This window comes from Rhincodon typus, chromosome 18 (genome assembly GCF_021869965.1).
Source record: "Rhincodon typus isolate 14 chromosome 18, sRhiTyp1.1, whole genome shotgun sequence".
Lineage (NCBI taxonomy): Eukaryota > Metazoa > Chordata > Chondrichthyes > Orectolobiformes > Rhincodontidae > Rhincodon > Rhincodon typus.
The window spans coordinates 52683058-52700627 of NC_063349.1; positions in this window are offsets into that span (position 1 = coordinate 52683058).

Consider the following 17570-nt stretch of genomic DNA (forward strand, 5'->3'; position numbering starts at 1 on the left):
CGGACCTAGACCCTTTTTCAAATTTTCTGAAGAAGGGTCTAGGTCCGAAACGTCAGCCTTCCTGCTCCTCTGATGCTGCTTGGCCTGCTGTGTTCATCCAGCTCTACACCTTGTTATATATAATCTTCTTCACTCCAGTTTCTTTCCTCACCTATTTGACTTACACCCCAAAATTCAGGAAAAAAAATACAATACTGCGGATGGTGGAAATCTTAAACAGACACAGAGAAGGCTGGAGATACTCAGCAAGTCTGGTAGCATCTTGGAAAGACATGTCCAAAATTGATTTATCCCCCAAAAAAACCCACCAGTATTAGTAGGACATTGGAAAAGAACCCAACAACGACCTAAAAATTAAGTGTCATTAATATGATTCTGCTAATAAATGTACTTTATGCTAAATTGTTGGATTTCTTTATGAAAAAGACTTTTTGGTTGAATCAAGTAATTGATTGTTGAACGATATTGAACTGGACACTTAATATATGAATACTAAAACATACAGGGGCCTCAGTTCCATACTTTTAATTTTGGTTTCAAAACACAGTTTTATGATAGTTAGGAGCAGTTATACCAGTGTAACCCTAATAAATGGTTTCGATGCTCACATTTCAAATACAGCCCTGAGCCTACTTGGTCTTACCTAACATCATGCACAGCTTCAAACTTTCTAAGCATTTTTTTAAAGCAAATCAGCTTTTTGTGCCAACTATCATGGTTTCAACACGCTTGATGCCTAATGATAATATTTACACAAGCAGATTAATTAATTGTGACAATATCGCTAACCTAGCAATTGATATTCGGTATGGTGGCTTTGACACTTCTGGCATGAATTCTGTTATGCTTCAGTTCAGGTAAATCCAATTAAAAGGTTTTTGCAAGTTCAAACATATTTTTCTTTGAAACACAATGCAATATAGTCTTGGTGTAGAGCTGGATGAACACAGCAGGCCAAGCAGCATCAGAGGAGCAGGAAGGCTGATGTTTTGGGTCTAGACCCTTCTTCAGAAATGGGGGAGGGGAAGGGGGCTCTGAAATAAATAGGGAGACAGGGAGGCAGTGATGGAAGGTGGATAGAGGAGCAGATAGGTGGAGAGAAGACGGACAGTTCAAGGAGGTGGGGATGGAGACAGTAAAGGTGAGTGTAGGTGGTCAGTGAGGAAGGAGGGATGGGTAGGTGAGAGGGAAAACGGACAGGTCAAGGAAGTGGGGATGAGGCTGGTAGGTAGGAAGTGGAGGGTGGGGGTTGGTCAGTGAGGTGGGAGGAGCGGATAGGTGGGAGAAAGGACGTACAGTTTAGGGAGGTGGAGATGAGCTGGGCTGGTTTTGGGATGAGGTTGGGGGAGGGGAGAATTTGAAGCTTGTGAAGTCCACATTGATACCCTTGGGCTGCAGGGTTCCCAAGCGGAATATGAGGTTCTGTTCCTGCAACCTTTGGGTGGCATCGTTGTGGCACTGGAAGAGGCCCAGGATGGACATGTCATCCAAGGAGTGGGAGGGGGAGTTGAAGTGGTTCGCAACCGGGAGGTGTTGTCGTTTGTCACGAACCGAGCGTAGGTGTTCCACAAAGCGGTCTCCAAGCCTCCGCTTGGTTTCCCCGATGTAGAGGAGGCCACATCGGGAACAGCGGATATAGTATACCACATTAGCAGATGTGCAGGTGAACATCTGTTTAATGTGGAAGGTTTTCTTGGGGCCTGGGATGGGGGTGAGGGGGGAGGTGTAGGGGCAGGTGTAGCACTTCCTGCGGTTGCAGGGAAAAGTGCCGGGGGTTGTGGGGCTGGAGGGGAGTGTGGAGCAGACAAGGGAGTCACGGAGAGAGTGGTCCCTCCGGAAAGCAGATAACGGTGGGGAGGGAAAAATGTCTTTGGTCTGCGTTGAATCCGGAGGTTGGTGGGGTCATACGTGAGGACGAGGGGGATTCTGTCTTTGTTGTTATTGTGGGGAGGGGGTGTGAGGGGTCTATCTGCTCCTCTATCCACCTTCCATCATCGCCTCCCCGCCTCTCTTTATTTATTTCAGAATCTCTTCCCCTCCCCCATTTCTGAAGAAGCGTCCAGGCCCGAAACGTCAGCCTTCCTGCTCCTCTGATGCTGCTTGGGCTGCTGTGTTCATCCAGCTATACACCTTGTTATCTCATACTCCAGCATCGGCAGTTCCTACTATCTTTCGCAATATAGTCTTGTTTTTATTTAGAAAATTAGTGATAGATTTGGTTGAAGTATTCAAAATGCTGAAGTGATTGCTAATTTGAGAGGTATAAGGAAGCATCCTCTCCCAAATGATAAAGGGCAGGGCTAATAGTTCTTGCCAATTTTAATCGTGGGTCTTCACCGATTTGCTGCTTGATCACTTCTGACCAAAATGATTAGGAAATCAATGGAAAATGGTTGCATGACTGGTAATACTGCATGAATAAAAAATGCCGTGTTGATAGAAACATAGCAAAGCATTTTGTACTTGGCATAAGGTAAGAGGATTGTTTAAAATTTGTTCAGGAGATGTGCTGGTTAGGACAGCATTTAATGCCCATTCCTAATTGCCCCAGAGCTACTTTAGAGTTATCGAGGTCTACAGCACAGAAGAAGGTTCTTCAGCCCATCGAATCTATGCTGGTCAGGAATAACCATCTAACTATTCTAGTCCCAATTTCAAGCACTTAGCCTTGAATGCCTTGGCATTGCAAGTGCACATCTAAATAGTTCTTAAATGTTTTAGGGTTTCTGCCTCTCCCACCCTTACAGGCAGTGAGTTCCAGATTCCCACCACTGTCTGGGTGAGAAAGTTCCTCCTCACAGCTCCTCTAAACCTCCTGCCCCTTACCTTCAATCTGTGCCGCTGGTCATTGATCCCTCCATCATGAGGAAACGTTTCTTGCTGTCCACCCTAACTATGGCCCTATACACATCTCAGTCATATCCCCTCTCAATCTCCTCTTTGCTCTAAGGGAAATAACCCATTTGTCCAACATCTCTTCATCACCCCAGCCCAGGGAATATCCTGAGAAATCTACACTGCATCCTCTCCGTGCTATCCTATCCCTCCTTCAAGAACTACAGCAGCCCTTGGAAGGCAGCTAGGGACTTATGTTCCCTCTGATTTCCTTTATTCTGCAAGGAGCTCCATGGTCAAAGCATAGCAGCAACTGACAAAGCCAGAGATCGATGCATCAGCACACACAGACCCTCAGAGTGCCTGCTCAGTCTCGTGAATGCACAGGTTAGAGGGGCATTGGTAGGAAGACTAACAGTGCTGTTAGGAAGGGATTTCCTACGGAGACCTGGGAAAAGGAAAGGCCCAAAGTTTCCTTGTATGGCATTGAAGAACTCTCTTCAGGCAGAGAAGTGAATCATAGAGTCAATAGAGATGTATAGCACAGAAATGGACCCTTCACTCTGGCTCATCCACGCCAACCAGGTGTTTTAAATTAATCTAGTCCCATTTGCCAACATTTGGCCTATATCCCTCTAAACCCTACCTATTCATTTACCCATCCAGGTGCTTTTTAAATGTTGTTGAAACAAAGCAACAGCTTATAAAACAGTAATTACTGCTCCAAGAAATTAAGGAAATCAGCTCCAGCACTGAAAAAAAAACCTCCTAAAAAGGAGCAACTTTTACAATCACGATTTTCTCTCGTCCACCATCTAGGATTCCAGTGGATGTAAGCAATGTTGGAGCAGCCATGATCCTATTGAATGGCAAAGCTGAGGGCTGAATTCCCTGCTCCTGTTTCTTAATTCTTATGGTCTATTATCTTGGTTTGTGTTTCTGGAATGTTTGGCCTGGTAGAGACATCACCAGTGTTTCCCCTTTTGCAGGCATCAGCTAAAAATAGCAGTCAAGTTTCTGATGGGATTATCAAACTTCAGTTCCATGTTTAACAACTCCTAAACACTCCCCTGTAGACAATTAAGAATGTATTTCCATTGATGTCATGGCCATCAATTATATTGCTGTAATAAAGCATGTTCATGCACAAAATTCTTGTAAAACATGGGGCTCCTAATGTGCTAAGGATTAGCCTTTGAGTAACATCTACAATGACATTTGTTCTTTCCAATGATATCCAACCTGTCATTTGCATAACACGATTGAACATTATGGCTCCATACAACAAAAGTAAAAACATTAGGGACTTAAAATGTTACCAGGGCTCAGGTATATTTACTGTTTCAAGAGAAACTTAGAAACTAGGAGCAGGAGTAAGCTATTTGACCCTACGAGCCTGCTCTGCCAATCAATATGATCACGGCTGATCATCCAAGTCAGTACACTGTTCCCACTTTCTCCAATGCCCTTTGATACCTTTAGCCCTAAGAACGATCGGTTATAGTTGCAATCCATGATCTGTTTCGTGCATGAGATACTGCCAGCACAGCAACACTTACATGTCTGTTCAAATTGCAGGTTTTCAGGTAAACCTTTCCTGCCCTCCCAATTCCATCTCGCAAAAGAAGAAAATGCTGGGAATACCTACAAAAAGGAATTGTTTGGGCAACAGGAGGTGAATCTTGCTAAAATAAAAAGAGACATACTGCCAAAGTTTTCCAGGTGACACTCATCAGGACTCATGCAAAAATGTCAAATTTTAATCGATCAGAACAAGTTACATCACAGGAGAAAATTGATTTGATTGGTTGCCAAGTTGACTCTGATTGGTCAAGGAGTTGCCATTGGCAAAGAAATGGGGAACTATAGGTTCCAAAGCTCCTGGGTCATTGACTAAAGGCACAAGGCTTCAACATCTTACTTTTGTTCGTGAAAAATAGGTCCCTACAGATGAAAGTAGCTAATGGAAATGGCTCAAATATGGTTCATGTAACTGTTCAAATCAATATCTATTCCACTAATCTTCCATAGAAATTCCAGGTCCTTCACTTCTGCCTTCTGTCCACTTTTCCATCTTACTGCCTTAATGGGTATTTTGTGACTTACTTTTATGAGAGAAGATCTATACCTTAGCACTGTTAATGGAATTTGCTAAAACTGCACAAAGCATGACTCAGACCACAGCTAGAATACAGTTTTAGCTCACTTATCTAAGGAAAGATATACTGTATTGGAAGCAATCCAGAAGAGGTACAGTAGGCTGATATCAGGTATGGAGGGACTGTCTTATGAGGAGAGTTTGAGTAAGTTGTGCCTGTATTCTTTGGAAAATAAAAGAATGAGAGGCTACCTAATTGGAATATATAAGATTCTTAGAGGACTTGACAGGATAGAATCGTTGTTATCTTTTGTGGGAGAGTCTAGGACCAGAGGTCATAGTCTCAGAATAATTTATGACAGAGATGAGGAGGAATTTCTTCTCTCAGAGGGTAGTGAATCCGTGAAATTCTTTACCGTGGAGGGTTGTCGAGGCTGGGTCATTAAGTATATTCAAGTTTGAGATAGACAGATTTTTAATCAGTAAGAGAATCCAGGGTATGGGGAAACTGCTGGAAAGTGGAGGTGAGGATTATCAGATCAGCCATGATCTCATTTAATGGCGGAACAGACCCTCGATGGGCTGAATGGCTTTCACCTGCTCCTATACCTTATAGAATGTTGGCAATAAAAATATTTGCCATTACTGATCAGTCCCTTTTCTCACGGTTTTCTCCTGCTTGATAACAAGATAGCTACTAATTCAATAAATGCACTTAAGCAACATGAATCATACACCAATTCTGTAGCCAATGATTATTTATGCACTCGTGTGTAAGTGACAATTACAATTGGAATAAATAGACACAACAGGTCATAATCAACCGTTAGTTACAATACATTATAGGGTAGCAGCTATATTTCATATTTGTAGAATCTCAGATTTAATATCAGCTGATTTATAAAAGCAGGAATATTCCATTAGGAGTGGTTAGTGAATTAGGTCCTTGGTGAATAATATATTGGCAACAAGCACACAGCTTGGCTTTATCCAAATAGCAGTGTTGCAGATTGTTTTATGCTATAGGTCCTTTGTAACTCTAAAATGGTATTGACATCTAATTTGATACTGAAACTCAGTTATACTGTACCATAGAGAGACACAAAATGACTCAATGTTCTTAAAGCAGAGGACCCACTCAATCCAAGATTTATGTCATTGATGTTTTCTACTGTTATTGACCATGGGAATCTCATGATAAAATACATTGCACCTAAAGTCTTTGTGCAAATGAATAGGAAGGAGCGTTTCTATTCAATGAATATTCATGTTTTGTTGTAATATGTCAAGAATTACCCATCCTCATTATGAATCATTCAAACTGTCCCAGGCCACTGAAAGGGAGAAGTGACAAGCTACATGGAACAGCTAGTGGGAGATTGCAGGTTTGGCATGAAGCCATCATGGCTGATGGAGTGTACAGTGAAAACCAGAAACTCCTGCAAAATGCAGATAAGATGAGGCATATAAATTCATCTGGTCATTAATTGATTGTGGTCAGTTCCTGAAAGATCATTTCAAATTCTGCAAGGAGATCTCTGTAAACAAAAGGCTTTCATGCTAATCCTTGGTATGCTGCTTACAATTTGACTACAGAATTTTATATCATTATGAATCCATTAGAAGAATGAAGGCAATCCTTAACAATACCAAGCCACAATAGTTTAATTATGGTGATGCCTTTGCTTTGATTAGGGTGATTTGAACAAATTCTATCCACACAGGCTATTGAAGAAAAATAGCACTCAAGCCCTTGAAGAGATCATAACTGGATATTCTTTATAAATAACTAACATTTCACATGAAATAGAAATCAATGTTCTCAACCTAATCCCCCAAACTATTTATTTTCACTTTCAACGCGCAATAAAACCAGTGGAAAATATTAGGCAAACATTTTTAATTCTTTTCGTTTCCAGTGCAGGTAAGTCCTCACTCATTGATAAATTTTGACATTCTCATTACACAATGAAGCATTTACATTACAACAGTGTTTTAAAAATACTGATGATGTGTATTTAATGCTAGGCTTCTCAGTGGGTCCTCAGTTAGTGGTCTTTGGGGTCCGTTTGTGAGACTGGTGATGGCGCTATGAGTGAAACAAATAGAGGCACCCACCTCTCCTGGAAATAACTTGGCAAGGGCTAATAGATGGAATAGTGCTGTTAATCAATTCCTCATCCTCTACCAACTTACAGGGGCTGTAAGAACTTTTGCTGAGGAAAGGAACCTAGAATTGTTGAAGGATTAATAAATAGTTCAATCACACAGTGACTGACTGATGTTTGCAAAAACAATATTTATTTATATTCTTGAATAAAATACATTTCATGGTTTTAATTCAGAGAGTTTAGCTCAAATAGCTATCCTGCATGTTTTCCTTACTATGAAATAAAGCAACTTTGATTTGATTCATTAAGTTTTTATTCCAGAAACATTGAACGTTACAGTGAAGGAAGAAGCCATTCAACCTGTTGAGCCAGTGATGGCTCTCTGAAAGAGTAATTCAGCCCACCCCACTCCCATGCCCTTGGGAGAGATTGAAGGAGTGTTTGTGTAAAAAAACATGAATATTGAGCCCAGATCGCAAAGGAACCAAAAAGTGAATTGTGCAGGTTATAGGACGTCTTGACCCGACTTCCTTAAAAGACTCGAAGCAACTAATTTGTGAAAGCATTACAAACAATATGAAATAATATGAGTCCAAGATAGTCAATACTTGAAATGTTAAAAGATAAAGCCACTGGCCACAACAGCCTATCACAGTCAGTTTATGCAAGAAATCAAATCTTAAGATTGAAAGGCTAATTAGTCAACTGTCAGTCTTTCAAAAATAGCAAATGATAGTGTCAACTGAATTATTTTTGCTTTATGAAGATGTTAAGATTTGGTGACATTAGGTGCAGTAAGTGGTATTTAGTGATTACTGAAATGAATTACAGCCTAATTAGCCTCATCTGCAATGTTAATGAATGTAGACTAGGGAGATTATATGCAAGTCTCCCCTTTACATTCAATAGAATTACCATCACTCAATACCCCAACATCAACGTTCTGAGAGCTTAACATTGACCAGCTTTATAACACTGTGACTACAACAGCAGGTCAGAGGCTAGTAGCGCACCTCCTGACTCCCCAAAGCCTGTACACCATCTACATGTCACAAGCTAGGTGTGTGATTGAATACTTTGTATTCACCTGGATGAGTGCAACTCCAATAACAAGTTGAAAATGACACAGGATAAAGCAGTCTACTGGATTGTCACTCTATCTACGATTCACATTCACTTCCCCCTCCACCAACATGCAAGCGACAGCATCATGTACCATATACAGTACTTTCCAAACTCCTGATCTGTTCCACCTAGACAGACAAGACTAACTGACAGGGATAATAGGAACTGCCGATGCTGGAGAATCTGAGATAACAAGGTGTAGAGCTGGATGAACACAGCAGGCCAAGCAGCATCAGAGGAGCAGGAAGGCTGACGTTTCGGGCCCAGATCTTTCTTCAGAAATGAACACTGACTGACATGTGGGTTCACCACTACCTGCAAGTTCCCTTGCAACGGTCAACACACCACAGGCGAGGGGTGAGGTTGAGAGGGTAGGACCTTCCTGGTAACCTCACCCAGCAATGGAGTTGGTGTCACCCTATATCACAGATCAGCTGTCCAGCCCCTCGTTCATGCCTTCCTGACAGAGAATGCATTTCTGTTCCTTTATTATTGATAAAAAGCTTAAACTCTTTTCCTAATAGGAATAAGCTGTACCTAAACACACTTAGACTGCTCAATGCCAGCTTCCTGAGGGCAAATAAGGATGGACTGGCCTTTTTAGCAATGTCCACATCCCATGAAAAAAATGACAAGAAAAATATTCGCATGAAATCAGAAACAACATCATTTATTTTTCAAAGACTTTAATTCTTCTAGACAAGTCTGAGAAAAGTTCACTGTTACCTTCTAACTCTTAATGAAAAAAATAGAAGGAACTCAAGGTGGAGAAATGAGACATATTGGTGATTTTCATTATGTTACCAATTTAATTTTTGAGATGAAAATATGCTAACTGGCGAATCAATAAGGCTGCACTTAGAACATGTTTCAAGAATTCGGCTAGAATGAAGTGTATTATGAGTTTTAAAATCTGTTTTTTTTTAAAAGAGAATTTGAAACCTAAGCTGCTGATAGCATGATTTGTGATTTAAAACATCATAAGATATTTTGCCCTGTGAATGGGTGTTAAATATTCTAGATTGTGATTCGAAAGATGTCTGTTGCAGGTGTCCTGACTTGCTTGTAGTTAAGCTGTAGTCAGAGCTTTTGAGCATAAACAGAAATGCAGCAGTAAATGTACCTCTGATTTTTAAAACTATTAAACTTTTCTTTTCTTCAGAGGGCAGCACGGTGGCTCAGTGGTTAGCACTACTGCCTTACTGCACCAGGGGCTTGGGTTTGATTCCCCCTCAGGCAACAGTCTGTGTGGAGTTTGCACATTCTCCCTGTGTCTGCGTGGGTTTCCTTCGGGTACTCCAGTTTCCTCCCACAGTCCAAAGATGTGCAGGCTAGGTGGATTGGCCATGCTAAATTGCCCGTAGTGTTCAGGGATGTGTAGATTAGGTGGGTTTGGTGAATGGGTCTGGATGGGATGTTCTGAGGGTCGGTGTGGACTTGTTGGGCCAGAGGGCCTGTTTCCACGCTGTAGGGGTTCTGTGGAAATATACTCTCTAGTTGTGGAGTCAAATTTTTAATGAACTGCAAAGGTCACAAAAAATTGGTCTTAAGACATGGTTTCGGACATAAGAACTAGGAGCAGGAGTGGATAATTCCGCTCCTTGAGCCTGCTCCACCATTTAGTGCGATCATTGCTGATCTTATCTCAGCCTCAACTCCACTTTCGTGTCTGCTATCTATTACACTTTAACCTGTTACTAATTAAAAAATTATCTCCTTCTTAAATTTAGCCAATAACCCAGCACCCAGCACAGTCTGAAGAAATGAATTCCAAAGATTCACAGCCCTTTGAGAGAATTAATTTCTTCTCATCTCTGTTTTAAATCTGCCACTTCTTAATCCTAAAACTATGACCTCTCATTCCAGATTGTCCTACATGAGGAAACATCCACTCTTTGTCAATCACCTTTAGCATTTTATAGACCTCAATTAGATCTTCTCTCATTCTTCTAAACTCCAGACAGTATAGACCTAAACTGCTCAATCTCTGTTCTAAGACAAACCCCTTATCTCTGCAATCGCTCCAGTAAAGCCAGCTTCATTGGTTATCCTCCATGTAATAATATTTGACTTGTTAGAAAACACATTCCTATGTAATTATACCAGTAGCAAAGGAAAAACGCATTGTGAAATTATTTGCCATACCCTTTCAATGATTTGTTGTTTGAATAGAGTAACTGCAAAGTTGGGAAAGTCTCACATAATTGTGGCTAGGATGTGTGGCTATCTTCACTCAAAGACACAGCCACACAGGGAAGCCCTAGAGCTAGATTTTTCAGTCACTTGTATGGTCACAGTTGGAGGAAGATTGACTTTAAAGGCAACACTTGCTATTAGCATGTCAGTCTATCAATGCCTCTGAAGTACATTGTATTTTTCAAAGTGAGGGATGGACACTGGCAAACTCCATTTTTTTTTTGCATTCTCTATGCTTCCAATTAACTGCCTGTAAAGCCCGTTGAAGAGCTTGTTGACAGACAGGAGGAGCACAGAGTACATTCTCAAAGCTATGCACCAGGAAAGTGAATGATTGAAGTTTATAAGTTGACAGCTGGGAGTTGGGAGCACAGGGGTATGCATTGATACTACTGGTTTAGACGTAGGAAAAGAAAGAGATTTTCTAACCGCAGTTATGCAGAGCAGAATAAGAATTTGCATGGACTATGTTGCAAACAGGTAAGGAAGGGAATCTGCTCCCCTTTATTGAGTCAGCCGCAACAAGTATTTTAATTTCCTTTCTCAGCACACCATTATTACACGTGAATTAAAATGTAGTTTGCTGGAAAATTCAGGAGTCAATTATCAAGTTTGTCTGGTGTGTATAAAGACTCTACTTTTCATTGTGGACTGAAATGGGAACAGGACAACTTTAAAAGCCAAGGATTGTAGAATCATAGAATCCCTGCAGTGGTGAAAGAGGCCATTCAACCCATCAACAACCCTCCAAACAGTAACCCTACAATACCACAGCTAATCCTCCTAACCTACACACCGCTGGACACTATGAGATAATGTAGAATGGCCAACCAACCTTAACCTGCACATCTTTGGAGTGTTGGACGAAGCCAGAGCACCTGGATGAAACTCTGAAGACATGAGGGGAACATACAAACTCTACACATACAGTTGTTCAAGGCCAGAGTTGAACCTGGGTCCCTGGTGCTGTGAGGCAGCAATGCTAACCACTGTGGCACCTCAGTAGGGTTTTGGAAGGGACTGCTGCACTTTTTTGTAAAAGCAAGCTACCAGTACTCATTGTCAGTGCTGTTTAAATTGTTGCTTGTTCAACCAGTGGGCGATGTTTTGTTGCATGCAAATTGAAACCAAGACATGTGCAAAGTGAGATTCCACCAGCAACAAGGAGCAGATTTGTCTGTGGACTCACAACTTATTATTGTGGCAAAGGCCTTCTGCCTCCCAACCAGTATGTTATTGATTCCCAGATAGCTGAACAGCTTATGGCTGTGAACAAAATAGCCAGAAGCCTTGGGGGATCTCAGGTAGGGGAGCTGACGTAGCCTTATTTCTACACTAAAACTATACTTAAAAGTCTGATGAAGGTCAGTTTAACTTTTCTCTCCAGTTGTTGAAATCTGCTGCATTTATCTAATAGGTCAGAGACTTTATAAGTTGTGAGCTAGTTGTTCTGTGCCTCATGCAAGCAAGTAAAGTTCACTGATTAGAGAGACTGAAGAACAGCAAACCCTGGCAAGACATCACCTGACAAGAGGATCATCTCAGTGAACACTGGGGACAACAGTCACTGAACTATCTTCCTCATCACACCAACATTTTCTTTCGTCTGTCTGTGTCAGGGAGTTTCAAAGGGAGTTAGAGTTTTATCAGTGGAGATAACTATAAACAGTTCATAATTGTTTACCTCCAGGCAAATTGGAAAATTTTGTGTACGTCAATAAAATCTTTAAGTTTTTCAACCTCTCTGGAAATAGCAGTATGCTATACTGCTATACCAATATGCTATACCAGTGAGGTGAGACACGTGAATGAAAAGAATTTTATTACCTACAAACCCTGAGAAAAAACAGTAAGAAAAATGTGACATCAAAGAAACACACACATAAACATACACACACCACATACACACAGACACACACAGACACACACACACACACACACACAGACACACACACACACACACACACACAGGTAATAAGGTTAAGAGAAGGGAGGGATAGTGTCTCGTATACACAGAAAGAGAAAAGCAGGAACAGTTTAAAGTCCTGAGAGTGCTTGAGTTGTGAAAGGAAAGTGTTGTTCTGTGAGCAGCAGTGCCTGGATATTTTCCCATGTTTCTGTTTTCATCAGTAACTGACATCAGGCATTAAGAAAAACAGGGAGAGAGTGAATTTTCCAGGTTTTGTTATGATGAATCCATGGTCCAGATATTCCAAACAGGGTCAGAAACCTTATTTCTGCAATCCCACAATAGCAAGAACATCCTTCCTCAGACTAGGAGACTAAACCTGCACACAATACTCAAGGTGTGACCTCACCAAGGCCCTGTATAACTGCAGTAGGACAGACAATGCAGGACAAAACCTGCCAGGGCCCACAGGGAGAAATCCTCCATGAAAATTAATGAAAATTACACTTTGACAATTTATTTTTTGATTTATTCATTCACAAAATGTGGGCATCAATGCATCTATTGCCCAGAGGATAGTTAAGCGTCAACCACATTGCTGTGGATCTGGAGTGACATGCAGGCCAGACCAGGTAAGGATGGCAGATTTCCTTCCCTAAAGGATGTGAGTGAACCAGGTGCATTTTTCCATATTGATGAAGTTATTTTAAAAAATCAAGATTTTACATATGCTTTACAGTTTGGTCCAGCATGGAAAACCCCAGTAATCTGAGAGCAGACATGAACATGGAACTGTTCTATTCAATCCAACATGCTGGCATTGTGCGATGTAAGGTGTATGATTTATATATATTCTGGTATCATTTATTTTAGATCTTGGATTTTGAAATAGTGGCATGTGGGTTTTGGTTTGTGTGTAAAATGGAGTTCAATGATTAACTTGTCAATATTTGTGGAGCAATGATATTTTTTAAAACCAAACTGAGAAAGAGAGTCCCTAGAATAGTAACATAGAAACTAGAAAATATAGAAAAAAGGTGTAGGAGTAGGCCATTCAGCCCCTTGAGCCTCCGCTACCATTCAATATGATCATGGCTGATCATGAAATCTCAGTATCCAATTCTTGCCCTTCAGGGATTTAGCCAAGCACTTCTGATCTGGAAATTTCAAATTAAAGTCCTTACATCAGGGTAATCTATGACCATGGGTAAACATTTTAGGACTGAGCTAAGGAGAAATTTCTTCACTCAGTTGATTGGTGATCCTATGGGATTCACTATCACAGAAAATAGTTGAGGACAAAACATTGTGTTTTTCAAAAAGGGGGTAAATATGGCTCTTGTGGCTAAAGGGATCAAGAGATAAGGAGGGAGGGCAGGATTAGGATATTAAGCTTAATGATCTGCCAGGATCATATTAAATAGTGTAGCAGCATCGATGTGTCAAATGGCCTATTCCTGCTCCTATCTTCTATGTGTCTAACCACTCTAAACTATATCTTTTCTTCAGGAGAAACTTTCACACATTTAACTTCCACCGAGATCTCTGAGAACAAAAACCAAAAGCTTTCTAGGCTGTGGATTCTTCCCCTGGGTGAAAAAAAGTCTGGATTCTCCTTAACATGAAGCATGCCTCGGCTCATCTATGTCTACTCTGTGCACTTGTAAAATTCTCCCAATGTAAACAAATTTCCACTATCAAGCAATGTAATGTGGATAAATGTGAGGATATCCACTTTGGCCACAGAAACAGGAAGGCACATTATTATCTGAATAGTGGCAGTTTAGGAAAAGGTGAGCTGCAACGAGACCTGGGTGTGAGGTATACAGAGAATGAAAGGGGCAATCAAGGGGAGGCCTGAGGATTGTCTGTAGGGCCCAGAAGTATACACATACTCCTCCTGAGACGAAATAAAATCTAAGTGCGCTTACCCAGCTTTCATGGAGTCCCTACAGTGTGGAAACAGGCCCTTCAGCCCTACAAGTCCACACTGACCCTCAGAGCATCCCACCCAACCCCATCCCCCTAATCTACACATCCCTGGACACTATGGGCAATTTAGCCTGGCCAATCTACCTAACTTACACGGCTTTGGACTGCGGGAGGAAACCAGAGCACCCGAACGAAACCAGAGCACCCAGATAATGTGCAAACTCCACACAGACAGTTGCCCAAGGGTGAAATTGAACCCAGGTCCCTGGCACTGTGAGGTAGCACTGCTCACCACTGAGCCACCATGCCACCCCTATCCAGCCATGTAGCACTGTATGCGACTCATACAGCCTGTGGTTCCCAGGAATGCCACGGGAATCCTACATTTGAAGATCAGTGTCATTGGTAATTAGCTGAAGCCTTAGCACATCCTCCTGACAGTGGAAATAGCTGCAGACAGTGGAGCATCTTAACGAGAAATGTTTTTCTCGTCAAAACATTTGAATGCTCCTTATCAATTCCAGTGAAAAGGAAGGCTTTAGCAAACAGGCAATCCCATTGTGTCAGGTACAAGCATATGCTGAATAATTATAGTTTGCAGCCTGATTATATTCTTATTTTTGCCTCAGTTGTATTGGAAAGCAAGTTCCTGGAATTTCCATGTAATTATTATAACTTTGAGACCATCATTGCCTAGTGTGTTCAGGTTACAACTGGGGCTCCACTGTCAAGTTATAACTGGAGGGAACAGTAGCATACCAAGCGGACCATCTGGAACAAATTGTGAGTGGATCAACTGTAGCAATCATTGCAATGGTATGTGCCAGCATATTGTAACTGTTGGTGCCATCTGGGAAGCCTCGAATAGATTGACAGTCACCAATCCTCCTCCCTGGTATCAATCCAAGCAACTGATACCATCTGGAGAAAAGGCACACACAAACTCTTCAGCAGAAAATAGGCTCAATTATGAGGAACAATAGATAGGTTTATTGCAGATTATTTAATAGCTAGTCATATTACATCTGATATACATGATTATCTCTTGTAAGAACATTAGGCTCAACTTAAGAGTAACTTCAGGTTATGACATTAGCTACATACCATTAATTTTGAGAACTTCCACTGAAGCACTCTAGATATATTTTATTGCACACCTCTGTAGCAGGTGAGACTTGAACTCAGGCTTCCCAGCTCAGATGTAAGGACACCACAAGAACCCCTACTGAAGTACTCGACACCCTCTGATGTATGCACATAGAGCCATACTCTGCACTTCATAGCATCAGTCCATTATATCCAGGTGCGAGGAGCTTAGATTGTGATGTTGGTTAACACTTCCAGGTACCAACTGCTTTGGACTGGTTTCCGTGCTGTATGACTCAAAAATAGTAATAGTGATGTTAATCTGAGTAGATCATTGGAAAATCAAGCTTCTTGTCAATTGCATTTTCTTGGAGTGTCAGCTGTCAATAATGGGAGGTTCAACTATAGACACACTTGGATGGTGAGCTGTTGACACTGGAAGGATCAGTTTTGCCATGCTGGTATGAATAGCTTTGATTTTGACAGCAAATCCATACATAGACCATGAAGATATAGTGTTAAATTGGTGTGTCTGCAATTCACTATCTGAAACTACACATTGCAAACCAACGCAAACAGAGTTCCATTAAATCAGTTGTTTACAATACTGGTTAATATCTGATTAAAGCAGGAATGGTGTTTGCTTCCAGTATTATATTTTATTGTTGAACTTTGTAGCTTTATTTGTGATCTATGATTATGCCACACGCAGCTAATTGTCCATGTGTGGCGTATGGGATCATGGACTGGAAACCAATGCATCTCAACATACATCACGTTCATATTTAATAGTGTACATGATTAGAGTTTGATTGTTTTTGCTGTGCAGGTTTCCATACTCAAAATATTTGAAAATAAGGGCCAAAGAGACTGTCAAATGTGAGCTAATGAAAGATGGTGTTAAAGTAAAACATGCTCACAATTCAGTAATGTTATCTCATCATAATCCTTAAAAGCTTTGTCTTAATCATGTTTTCTTGTTAAACATTTGAACGCTCCTAATCAATTCCAGTGAAAAGAAAGGTTTTAGCAAACAGGCAATCTCATTGTGTCAGGTACAAGCATATGCTGAATAATTATGGTATGCAGCCTGATTATGTTCTTATTTTTGCCTCAATTGTATTGGAAAGCAAGTTCCTGTAATTTCCACGTAATTATTATAACTTGCTGGCAGTCTCCACGATGAACAAAATGCAAGGGCCAGCTGTGCCTTTTCAATGCCTAAAAGTGATCTTTACACTTGGTAATAAGCACTTGACGCTGAATGGAAAGGGGGTTTTGCAGTCACTCCCCATATTAGCCTTGTCAAAGGGATAGAGCATTTAACTTTTCACTGTGAAAGGCAAATGCTGCTCTGGATTCATTGTGAAGTATTTTCACCATGGGTCGGTTTTCAATGTCGTTAGATTTATCTGACAGCTGAGAATACCAGTTTTTATCAGTTGCTGTGGACATTTGACAAGTACGTGCCATAATAGCCACTGATCAGAATTCTAAACCTGCTCGATATCAAAGTGCAATAATTTGAACAGCAAAGAATTCAACCCAAGCTGTTTGAAAAAGCTATCAGAGATGGTAGGAACTGCAGATGCTGGAGAATCTGAGACAACAAGGAGTAGAGCTGGATGAACACAGCAGGCCAAGCAGCATCAGAGGAGCAGGAAGGCTGACGTTTCGGGCCTAGACCCTTCATTTGAAAAAGCTGCTTAGTTTGATCCCTTTCCCCAAACCTCAATTCTTTTTATCCTTGTCAAGTATTTATTTGGAGATAGTAAGAACTGCCAATGCTGGAGTCAGAGATAACACAGTGTGGAGCTGGAGGAACACAGCAGGTCAGGCAGCATCAGAGGAGCAGGAAAGCTGACATTTCAGGTCAGGACTCTTCTTCAGTATTCAGATTTTCTTAAGAAGGATCCCAACCCAAAACATCAGCTTTCCTGTTCCTCTGATGCTGCCTGGCCTGCTGTGTTCCTTCAGCTCCACAAGTAGTTATTTGGTTCTCTTTGAAAGCTATTACTGACACTGCTTCTGTAATATACTGCTTTATACATCAGGACAACTCACTATATAAAAATAATCCTCTCCACCAAACTCCCCATTTGCCAACTGTCTTGGATAAGTTGCTTTTCAATTCATACAATCCCTACAGCATGGTAGCAGGCCATTCAGCCCATACCAACTCTCCAAAAAAACTACCCTATCCCTGTAACTCTGCATTCCCCATGGCTAATCCACCTAACCTAGGCATCTCTGGACACTGTAGCATAGCCAATCCACC